Below are 12113 nucleotides of genomic sequence, written 5' to 3'. Positions count from 1 at the left end.
GGGGGGATGGGTTAGCCTGGTGATGGGTATTAAAGAGGGCATGTTCTGCATGGAGCACTGGGTGTTATACACAAACAATGAATCATGGAACACTACATCAAAAACTAATGATGTAATGTATGGTGATTAACATAACATAAAAATAAATAAATAAATAAATAAAAGAAAAAAATGCCTATTAAATGTTCAGCTATAAAAGTGAAAAAAAGAAAGAAAGAAAGAAAGAAAGATGGAGGAAAGGTGCAATGCTACCCGGGTCATACGCTCAGCATTCCTCATCCGTTAGTATTTAAAATGGAATAACACCCAGTGCTCCATGCAGTACATGCCATCCTTAATACCCATCACTGGGCTACTGAGTGTTATACGAAAACAGTGAATCATGGATCACTACATCAAAAACTAATGATGTTTTGTATGGTGACTAACATAATAAAATTAAATTAAATTTTAAAAAATAAAATGGAATAACACAAACATTTAGAAATGTACTGACAACTACCATGATTGCTTTTTCTAAACCAGGAGTGATCAGACCATACTCTGTGCTGGGAGTGACTGTTTCTCCCAAAGGGCATGGATGCTCTATTTCCAGTCATCCTGCGATGGGAAAAACAATGAACCTTGGAATGGGAATGGGGATAACCTCACTGTCTCTCTGGAACCTGAAGCAGCAGTTCCTAATTCTGGAGGAAACAAAGAACATCCAATATGCAGAAATAGGCTGGAGTTAAAGAGGGATGACCGGGAGGCTCTCTTAGAGAAGGACATGACCTATGCCCTCAAAGGGCAGTGACAGCTCATATCTGTCTTTACATTTTCCATTTTTCTGCACTATTATACACCTCTGCTTTCTGCAGGCATTCAGCATATTATTCTGAAGCCCCACAGTCTGGTTTGCCTTAAGACTCAAAGAGGAGAATGGCAAAGCTCTTGCATCCCAGGACAGACTTGTGGAATGTGTAAATACTCTTTTAGTATTTCCTAGAAATTACTTGGCAAGAGAAAACACAGCCAAGGAATGGAAAATCAGCAATCTACTGAATGACACTTGCTGTCAGGACTTGAAAATCAAAGTTAATTTATGTTTTAGTCCTGAGCAACTCAGGAAGTCTTTCAGTTACATTGATCCTACAATATTAAAATTTAACATACCTTTTGTTACCTCCTGTCTTGATAGTCTAAATAATCTATGTACACAAGAGAGAATTAAAACTTGAGTATTATGAACTATTAAGAAAAAAGTTAGTGCTACTATGATTAATTCCAGAAATTCAGTTATCAAAAGTCACTTAGAAGAGTATCATCCAAATTACCTGTTACAGCCAAATTACTCCATTAATACCATTTTACATTTGTTTCTATCAATGAAATAAAATTCAGAATTATTCTTAATGCTGTGGATATTATGGTGATTATTTGCTTTAAGGAAAAAAATAGAGATCTTCACAAATGAAATTGGCTAGATACAGATTCTTATTGCTTTTTACCAGAAAAAAAGGCCTGTCTTAAACAACAAAGAAAAGCTAACTAAACATACAGACCAAAATTTTAAATATATCCTAAAATTTAGAATGCTGCACATATTTTTTTTTCTACCTTAAGAGAAAGAATGAGATGGGATAAATCACACACTAACTGCATGCATTTGGTATTTTATCCCACCACAAGGGATTAAAGACAAGAAAAAGAAGAGCAGAAAACCCTACACACTATGTGCTCAGGATTTCACAGGCTAAGAACCTTACAGACACGAACGCACTTAATCTTCAGAACAACCCATTAAGTCCCATTTTACTATGAGGCACAGGGAGATCAAGAAGTTAGCCCACGGTCACACAAAGCCAGGAGAATATTATATTGTTAGAAGTGTAAGTTACTGGAGAACAACATACCAATACCTTAAAAATGATTGTGCCTTTGAAAGTTACACACTATAGAAGTAAAGCTTTGTTCCCACTTCACACGCTTACTTTTTGGTCCACAAAAGAGCCACTTCTGCTTTTTCCAACATATGGGAAGAGAGTCTCTGCTCTTCCATCCACCCTTCTCACTCCTTTCCAAGAAAGAGGAAAACTTATCTGATTGATGAAATTGGGGAGAAAAAAATGGGGCAGGTGAAACTTAGCTTGTTGTGGGTTCCTCCCTCCTCTCTCTCTCTATCTCTGTGGATCTGCCTGCCTACGGCTGGACACACTCTGAGCTGCTGGATAGGCACAAGTAGGTCAGGACCCAGATGTGCCTTTAGAGGTAGGTATAAAGCCCAAATCTCTCTGATTCCACTGTGAGGCTCAACAGAGGCAAGGTTGGATTTCTCAGCAGGTGGACCTGCTCTACAAACCCAAAGCTTCCCTCTGGTGACTTGCATTTCAAGATTTAGTTTTGTGGGGGAAAGGTATTAAATCCAATTTTGACCAATCTCTAAGCCAGTAAGTACTCCAGCAATCCAGTAAGAAAGCAGATATGTTTAATAGCTATCTGTTTGATAACTTTGTCTATTTTTTCAATTGTTTTGAATTTAAGATTAAGAAAGGAGGTAACAAGGAGGAGGAGAAAGAAGAGTTATTATGAATACCATCTCCTAAGCCCACCACACACAAAGATCTCTACACAAGGGTATTTGTCAAAAAAATTAAATGATAAAATTTAAAGGCATAGAAAAATGGATGTAATGTAAATGTCCAACAACAGCAGGTAAATAGATAATTGTAGCACAGACATGTGATGTCAATCAATAAAATAATTTAAATCATGTTTAGAAGAATATTTTGTAAAATGACATATCTATTAGTATTTTTAATAAAGATAAGTAAAAAAGAAAAAGAAAAAAACAAATGGTCCACAATTTCCCATCCAGCTATATCCTGAGATATATACATATATATGTCAATATGTACAAATCATTAGAAACAATACAGAAACACACAAAGCTAAAAAAGAAGAAACCTCCTTTTTTACTTCCCTAAAAGTTTCTCTTCCCAACTAACCACTATTAACAGCTTCTTATAATTCCTTCTGGAAAAAAAAGTATTTTCCAAATATTTCAATATGAGAATCTATTTCCATATTTAGAGTAGTTGTTTAAGATCACAGGAGAAGAAACAAAGCATAAAATTCTCATGTGAGAATCTCTTTTGTTTTAAAAATTCACACAAAAAGAATGGAAGGGATTATACTGGGGTTGTGGTTTTGATTTTCTTCTTTTTTTGAGATTTTACATTTTCAAAGCTTACTGCTGTGAGCAGGAAACTCTATAACCTGAAATAAATACCATTGCTTTTATTATAAAAGGAACACATTTTCAGAATTCAAATAATATAGAAATATGTAATGCATAAAACAAGTGTCTACCATCAAACTCCCTAAAGGTAATTGACATTAACTATTTGGAATGAATTTAATCAGACACACACACACACACACACACACACACAGTCACATAAATAGACACATACACACAATCACATAAGAGAGAAAATAAATAAATATATATAGACACATAAATCTTCACCTGGATAAGTCTTAGTTTCCTAATCTGTATGATATAACTATAAAGAGGAATCCTGCCTAACACACAGTGAAGTTTGGGAGCCAAAAGGCCAAAAGTCATTATTGATATCCTCCATTTTCTTACTGTGGTAGTTTTAGAAAATGCAGCACCAACTTTTCTCTCTGCTTCTCACCATTTCCAGGTCATCCTCATGCTGTCTGTGAATACAGGTCTGTCACCAGATTGTCACAGAACACTGCTGCCTGGAATTCATGATCTCAATTAATCTTCCGGCTTCAGCCTTTGGGTAGCTACGTGAACCATCTCCAGTCAATGAGTTACATACTGAATGCTACAACAGACTGTGGGCAAGGAGTTCAACACTATCATTTTGAAAGTGGCTTCATACAGATTGGAACTATGCTATCTACTCACAAGTTCCTTAGTGCCAAGGTCAGACACTGAGCCAACATGGCGATTCACGGATTCTCAAGTTGCTCCAAGTCAAGCAAATAATTAGTGCTTTTGAGAACCATTCAGCTAGCAACAACACCCCTCCCCTCAAAAAAGAGATTCATTTTGTGCCACTAAGTTTTATTTAAAGACCATGCAATCGAATCCCAGCTGGCTTCATTGAAGCAGCAACGTAAGCAATCAGTGACACCAAATGCAATGCTATCGTTTCTATAAACAGTAATGAGTGGAGGGGGTAGGACGGTACTAGAAGCTTATGTATCAACAAGAAAGATCATTACAGCAAGAGAGACTGTCTTGGCAGATTCACAGCATCTTTCTGATTGGCACCCTAGGAAATGCAAATGCCCCGCAACATTTAATGGCTTAGAAGAAATATTCGGACATGGCATTCCTAACATTATACAATGAGAATAACATGACCTAAAGATAGCAATTTCATACACTAAGTAGTACAAAGGAAAGCTTCGTCATTCTAAAATATTCCATAGAAACTGAAAAAATAGATCCGTAAGTACTCCCTGGATGTCCCTTTCTATCTCTGATACCAGAGAAGAGAACTTGCTTTCTTAGAAGCTGGTGTATTGTACCAGGCTGCAAATAAATGGATTCATGTTGAAGTAGGGACAGAGGAGATATATAACATAGATAACTCGGCAGGATATCTGAATATGAACAAGGCTGGGTAGGCTTGAATTGAGTTGTAGGGTAATCACTTTTGGAAAAAAAATGCTTTTATTATATCTGTAGCTTATTTTTATATGAACACATTCTTCTGGCAAAATATCCAGAAATACTACTCCTTTCCATTAGAGCCCCCATCTGCCCCATGCCAGTGCTACATTTTGAACTTCTAAATGCTTTTCAAGTTCAGGGAGATTAACATGAATCCTGAGCAGAATTAATTTTTCCTTCCGTGCAGTGATTTTACTATAGAGCATTAACTCAGATAAGAAGTTGCTAAACTGAAACAGACTGAGGCTCCCTGGCACCCCACTTTGGGCACATATCATATCCTGCCTAGTAGCATACTTCTTGCTTGTGTATTTATATACTTCATCTTACTGGGTCTCCAGTGCTTAACACAGAATCATGCATGCAATCAGTCCTTAAGGAATGTTTGCTAAATTGAAAAAGGGTAACCCCTGAAGTCATAGACATGTTTAACTTTCTATCCTAAGATGCAGAAGGAAGAGGGGGTGAACAACTGTCAAGGGCTAGTTGGTGGGGCGCCTGCATGGCTCAGTCGTTAAGCATCTGCCTTCAGCTCAGGTCATGATCCCAGGGTCCTGGGATTGAGCCCTGCATGAGGCTCCCTGCTCCGTGGGAAGCCTGCCTCTCCCTCTCCCACTCCCTCTGCTTGTGTTCCCTCTCTCGCTGTGTCTCTCTCTGTCAAATAAATAAATAAAATCTTTAAAAAAAAGGGGGGGGGCTAGTTGGCATGACTCAAGTATCCTGGGCTTTGGAAAAAGTCTGGCTTTCCTCCTCTCTTTTGCTGTACTTAACCTGGAGCCAGGCAAATGGATTGCTGGTCCCGGCCCCAGATGAGAGCATTCAGCCCAATCTCTTCACCATAGAGTACTGCCCTGGTTTTTCCCCATGCACACAGCTCTCAGTTGATAAGCTGCGAGAAGAAAAACAATTTTATTTGCATTTCTCCTTGTCTGGCAAAACTGCAGTAGAGATGCAAGCTGCCATGTTGTCTCTGTTTTTCAAGTATTGTAGCTAGGTCTCCCTTTTCAGGATATGCTTGAGGGCATCAAAAGGTAGTTTCTACATTTCAGGGTATATAGAAAGGAGCACTGGCGTTCTTAGGACCCTTGAAATTAAATTACAACTTTGAAAGAATATTCTCAAACATCAGTGGAACTTCATTACTTCATTTTTATTTTGGGGGGAAAGATAAATATCATTTAAGAAACAAGGACCTGCTAAGCTCCAAACACGCTAACTTATAAGAAGGATGACAAAACCACATACCTTGGGATGCTAAACTAATTACTCAAAGATTTCAAAAGAAATCCAATACATCTATTGGTTATATCCTACAGATGAGATCATACAGAAACTGAAGGGTTTGGCTAGAAAGAACCTTAAACAGAGTCCAATAATCTACCAATTAAATTGTATTATTTTAAACTGTTCTGCTCTACTATATCAATCAGGATAGGCCAGATAACAAATAGTCTTAAAAATCTAAGCTACTTATTAAAAGACTTTAACTTTTCATTTGTGCTAGCTGTCCATCATAGGTCACATAGTAGGGCTATTACAGATACTCAGGGACAGAGGCTGATGGAGCAACCACTACTGTGAACATCATCAGAAGGTAAGAGCCTGAGGTGAGTTGTGCTCTGGCTGTTAGAGCTTCCACATGGAAGTGAGGTGTGTCACTTCTGCCCATATTTCATTTGCTCATGCAAGTCACGTGGCCACACCTAATTTCAAAGGAATGGGGTAATGCCATCCTACAATGTGCCCAAGAGGAAAACCCAAAATGCTCAGTGAAAAGTGGTAACACCTACTATATTTGCACATTGTAGGCACTTAGCAAATCGCTTTTTAAAAGTATATAAGTAACAAATGAATTAATAACAAGAACTAACTTGAATTTTCTGACATTAACACTGAAAATTTCATGTGAAACAATAAAAATCCCTTTGAAAATGAAAGGCATAAGAAAGTGATAGATATTTTGTGTGTTGCCTAATTCTTATTCATTGGAGCAACATTGAAATAGTGAAGAATTTTAAGATTATGACATAAAAGCAGCTCAAAGAGTCTACAACAAAGGTAATTGCCATGTATAAATCATCAATTATTCTTTAATGAAGTTTTCCAAGATTAGATAAATGAAGGCAGTTACACAATGAAATCACCCATGTTTCAAAATTAAAATGATGTGAACAACTGAGTATAAGGTTTCAAAAGGTAAATTTTGTCATTTGCTTTTTGATGAAATGGATGTCTAAAGATTGAATTTGAATCTAAAATATCCTCAATTTATAAATACTTTATTTTCATTTGTCCCAATTTGGGATGTTACTTACATCTTTGAAGAAAAAGAAAAGAGATTAAAGGACTCTACACTCAGAAGTAAAGCAGAGGGGCGCCTGGGTGGCTCAGTCATTAAGCGTCTGCCTTCAGCTCAGGTCCTGATCCCAGGGTCTTGAGATTGAGGCCCACATCAGGCTCTCTGCTCAGTGGGAAGCCTGCTTCTCCCTCTCCCACTCCCCCTGCTTGTGTTCCCTCTCTCGCTGTCTCTCTCTCTGTCAAATAAATAAATAAAATCTTAAAAAAAAAAAAAAGAAGTAAAGCAGAGAGGAGTTGAATACAACTGTGTAATGCTATCTTTGTAGAGGATCCCTTCCTGGGAAATGGGCTTAAAGCAACAACCACTTTGCAACCAAATTCTTTCTTGGATCACTTGACTATCTTGTAGAGTAGTTAAAGCCTAAATCCTTTAGGCACACACTAGCTGATGCAAACTGACTATAAGTTGGCAATTTTAATTTAGATGGTAGTTCTGTACTTGAAAGTAAGAGTGTGACTGGGTTTTAGTTGTGTGTGTTCATTAAGATTGATAAATTATTTTGGCCTGGAGTGTTTCAAGGCCACATCAAGGCAACTTGATGTGATTGTACAAGTCAATCTCTAGACATTTGGTAATCCTCCATGCTACCAGGCTGAGCAACCCCCAATTGACTGAATATCACAGGAGAGTTATGACTGTACACAGAAGGAGGAGAGCACAATGGCTGGTTTTCTGGAATCACTTAGGGTGGTAAGACAAGCACAGTGCTTCCCCTCTCTCCTTGTACATGTATGCACACACAGAGGCATGCACACTTATGTTACTACTATTGTAGGGACCCACTACCAAAAGTGCTGCCATCCTCTGTCAGTTTAATATCTAAGGCAACTTTCTCCGGAGCCTGGGCATTAGGACAAGAATCCCTCTTTTACTGGTCTTTCCTACCAAAGTGATGAGAAACCTATAACCTTGACACCCTTCTTTAATAGAAATGCTTCTGCTTTCCTCCCAGCTAGATCTTGAGAGGAAAGGGAGCAATCATTAAAGCTATTGTTTTAATCTCTACTCTTCTTCGATTTATGTTTCTTTGTAAGGTCCCAAATCTAGAGAAAAATGAACTTGCTTCAATCTCCCTTTGAACCAATAACTTAGCATTTTCCAGGTTAGTAGAAGGGTCATATACTCTGAGGAGAATTGTTTAGAATTTTAAACTTCTTAACTTTCTTTCAGTAGATAGGCTCCACATGCGTAGAAAAAAAAAAATTATTCATTTTGAGATATGGGAAAAAAAAAGAAAGAGGATCATAAGATACCACGAAATAGCCATAAACAACCCACTTAACCTTGTCCTAGATTTTTTTTTTAAGATTTATTTATTTATTTGAGAGAGAGAGAGAGAACAGAGGCAGGCAGGAGGAGGAGCAGAGGGAGAGAGAGAAAGAATCTCAAGCAGACTCCGCACTGAATGGGGAGCTGACATGGGGCTCCATCCCAGGACCCTGAGATCATGACCTGAGCGGAAATGAAGAGTAGGCCAGCCTCTTAACCAACTGAGCCACCCAGGTGCCCCTAAGATTGTTTTCTATTTGATAGCTCATGCTATCTCCATTCCACTGAAATACAAAGGATTTATAGACTAATATAATGGATAAATTAGATAAGGTATTAATATTTGATAGTGTAGAGGAAAGACAGGAACAATAAAACATTTTATTTATACTAAGAAGCTCAAAAGTTAGTGATTATTTGGCATTTGTTTAACTCCATTTATTTAATAAAACCTAAAGAAAATATTGAAATGCTTACCAATTACAAAAATTCAGCAATCCATTAGAAGAATCTCAACTTCTTAAAACAATTATTCACTTCTCCCCTGTAGCCCTTATTTCCCTCAACTGTAAAATAATGGGGAAGAAGCGCTGGTATAACATTCTAACACAGTTAAAATATTATTATGTTTCTCTTTAGGTAAGTTGAAAAAAATTAAAATTGGGCATTCCAGCTCTATTCTTAAAAATTTGCTCCACGACAATGTATCTGATGTCTTCACCTCATTTTGTATTCACACACTGGGAATAACATTTCACGCAGAATTGCTGTGATGTCAAGATAAACTCAAAGTGGATGAAAGACCTCAATGTGAGACAGGAATCCATCAAAATCCTAGAGGAGAACATAGGCAGTAACCTCTTTGACATCGGCCACAGCAACTTCTTTCAAGATACATCTCCGAAAGCTAGTGAAACAAAAGCAAAAATGAACTTTTGGGACTTCATCAAGATAAAAAGCTTCTGCACAGCAAAGGAAACAGTCAACAAAACAAAGAGGCAACCCACAGAATGGGAGAAGATATTTGCAAATGACACTACAGATAAAGGGCTGGTATCCAAGATCTATAAAGAACTTCTCAAAGTCAACACCCAAAAAAACAAATAATCAAGTCAAAAAGTGGGCAGAAGAGATGAACAGACACTTCTCTGAAGAAGACATACAAATGGCTAACAGACACATGAAAAAATGTTCATCATCATTAGCCATCAGGGAAATCCAAATCAAAACCACGTTGAGATACCACCTTACACCAGTTAGAATGGCCAAAATGGACAGGGAAAGAAACAACAAATGTTGGAGAGGTTGTGGAGAAAGGGGAACCCTCTTACACCTTTGGTGGGAATGCAAGTTGGTACAGCCACTTTGGAAAACAGTGTGGAGGTTCCTCAAAAATTTAAAAATAGAGCTACCCTATGACCCAGCAATTGCACTACTGGGTATTTACCCCAAAGACACAGATGTAGTGAAAAGAAGGGCCATATGCACCCCAATGTTCATAGCAGCAATGTCCGCAATAGCCAAACTGTGGAAAGAGCCGAGATGCCCTTCAACAGACGAATGGATAAAGAAGATGTGGTCCATATATACAATGGAATATTACTCAGCCATCAGAAAAGATGAATACCCAACTTTTACATCAACATGGATGGGACTGGAGGAGATTATGCTAAGTGAAATAAGTCAAGCAGAGAAAGTCAATTATCATATGGTTTCACTTATTTGTGGAACATAAGGAATAGCATGGAGGACATTAGGAGAAGGAAGGGAAAAATGGGCGGGGGGAATTGGAGGGAGAGATGAACCATGAGAGACTGTGGACCTGAGAAACAAACAGGGTTTTAGAGGGGAGGGGGGAGGGGGGATTGGTTAACCCAGTGATGGGTATTAAGGAGGGCACGTACTGCATGGAGCACTGGGTGTTATACGAAAACAATGGATTGTGGATCACCACATCAAAAACTAATGATGTATTGTATGGTGACTAACAAAACATAATAAAATTTAAAAAAACAAAAAGAATTGCTGTGATGTCATGCTAATGGTACAAGTCACATAAATGAAATCATGTAAAAATGGAACACAATAATAATAATATCTAAAATATACTGAGCACATTATATATGGAAGACTCAAAGTTCTTAGACTGATGCCTGGTATATAGTTAGAGCTCAAAGTATCTTTAGCTATTACCAATTCATTTCATCTTTACCACAACGTATGAGGTAAGTACTATTACCATAGCAATTAACATGTATGAATAAATTGAGGAACAGCAAGGTCATGTATGTTATCCAAGATCATAAGCTAAGGAAGGCCACAATCAAACAAAAGCAATGTAGTGCCCAGAAATAATCCCTTAGTAATTCTGTATAATGCCTCTGGCTGTGAAAGGGTGTGAGGGAACCTTCATCTTCACTACTTGTGACCATACCATTTTACAAGAATTCCCCTAGAGTGATCATCCTCTAAAATACCAACTGACACACTAAATAAAAAAGCATATATAAAAATAAAGTACAACAGTTTTCAAGGGATTACATGTTAAATCTAGGATTAAATAAGATATAAGAACCAGGCTAGAGCTATTATTTCCACTTTTTTTCAGATAAAAATGCTGAATTTAAAAGATTCTTAGTAATTTTATTGAGACTCCTTTATAACTAAGTCTTCTGATTCTAAGTCCCATGATTTTGCAACAACCTATCCTTCCTCATCACATATAACTTCTATTTGGATTTGTTACTATATGAGAGACTGACTGCATGTAAATTAATGTGTTACCCAATTTTACACGAGGTAGAGCCCTATCTTTTTACACACCGTACATACTTAAACTTTTTCCACATCTAGGAAACATATATCCAATTTGCAATATATTCATGTTTTATTTAATGTAGACAAGGAAAATTGAAATAACATCAACATACATCTCAAATGGCTTTCTGAGATGTGTATTTTCAAAATACAAAACCTCAACATCAAACATATTAATCTAGAATACAGCAGTTGGGTATCTTTTAGCACTTATAAATACGGTGGCAAAAAAAGACTGTGTAAATAATCTTATGAATTGAACAAAAGTAAAAATGAAAGATCTCATTGCTGATTTATTTCAAAAGTGTATTCTTGTATTTCACATAGAGTTAAATTACCTAATTAGTTTTTTTTTAAATAGTTCTACTTTTCATTTAGAGTGGTGAGTAATCAGAAAGTCAAAGTTTTAGAAAAAATGAATGTAATCTATATATATTCTAATCTTTCCAAATATATTCTTCATAGCTCTAGAACAGGGTGAAAATAGGTATGTAACCAAATGAATCAGATCCCCCAGAATAGTATATGAAGTTTTAAACATGAAACCTATTATCATATCGTTAAAATATTGATTATTAAAGTTACGTGCAATTTATGGACAAAAAAATTAGTTTACAAAGAGACACTTACTTAGACATAATAGAGGCACCTCTCCTCTCTCCTCACACCCCCCCTTTTGTAGACAGAAAACCAAAAGACACAAAAATTGGATTAGCACTTGCAAGGTTAATAGACATAATCACTTTAAAGGATACTTACACCTTAAAAAAAGAGAGAGATGCACAACACAAAGTGGTGAAACAGCACCGCATACGGCTTCAGCAGAAAAGAATTTCACTTACTTGATTTTAGTTTAGTATTTTTTTCATTTAAATTTTTAATTTCGCAGGTCATTAAAAGGGTCTGATTTTCTTTCTTTCCCTCACTGGGCCTTTTGAGGGACCTGGTTGGTTAAACCCAGGGCTAATT

The 12113-nt window shown here is 37.0% G+C and overlaps 1 protein-coding gene across 2 annotated transcripts in view; it reads right to left on the bottom strand.

The window, feature by feature from the left end:
• Positions 1-12113, bottom strand: part of FGF12 (fibroblast growth factor 12) — a 572489-nt gene that overhangs the window by 365983 nt on the left and 194393 nt on the right. The window lies entirely within an intron of this gene.

The sequence above is a fragment of the Phoca vitulina genome, unplaced genomic scaffold, assembly GCF_004348235.1.
Source record: "Phoca vitulina isolate PV1807 unplaced genomic scaffold, GSC_HSeal_1.0 scaffold8, whole genome shotgun sequence".
Taxonomy (NCBI): Eukaryota; Metazoa; Chordata; class Mammalia; order Carnivora; family Phocidae; genus Phoca; species Phoca vitulina.
The sequence above is the reverse complement of the archived record's forward strand: the minus strand, read 5'-3'. Positions and strand labels throughout refer to the sequence as shown.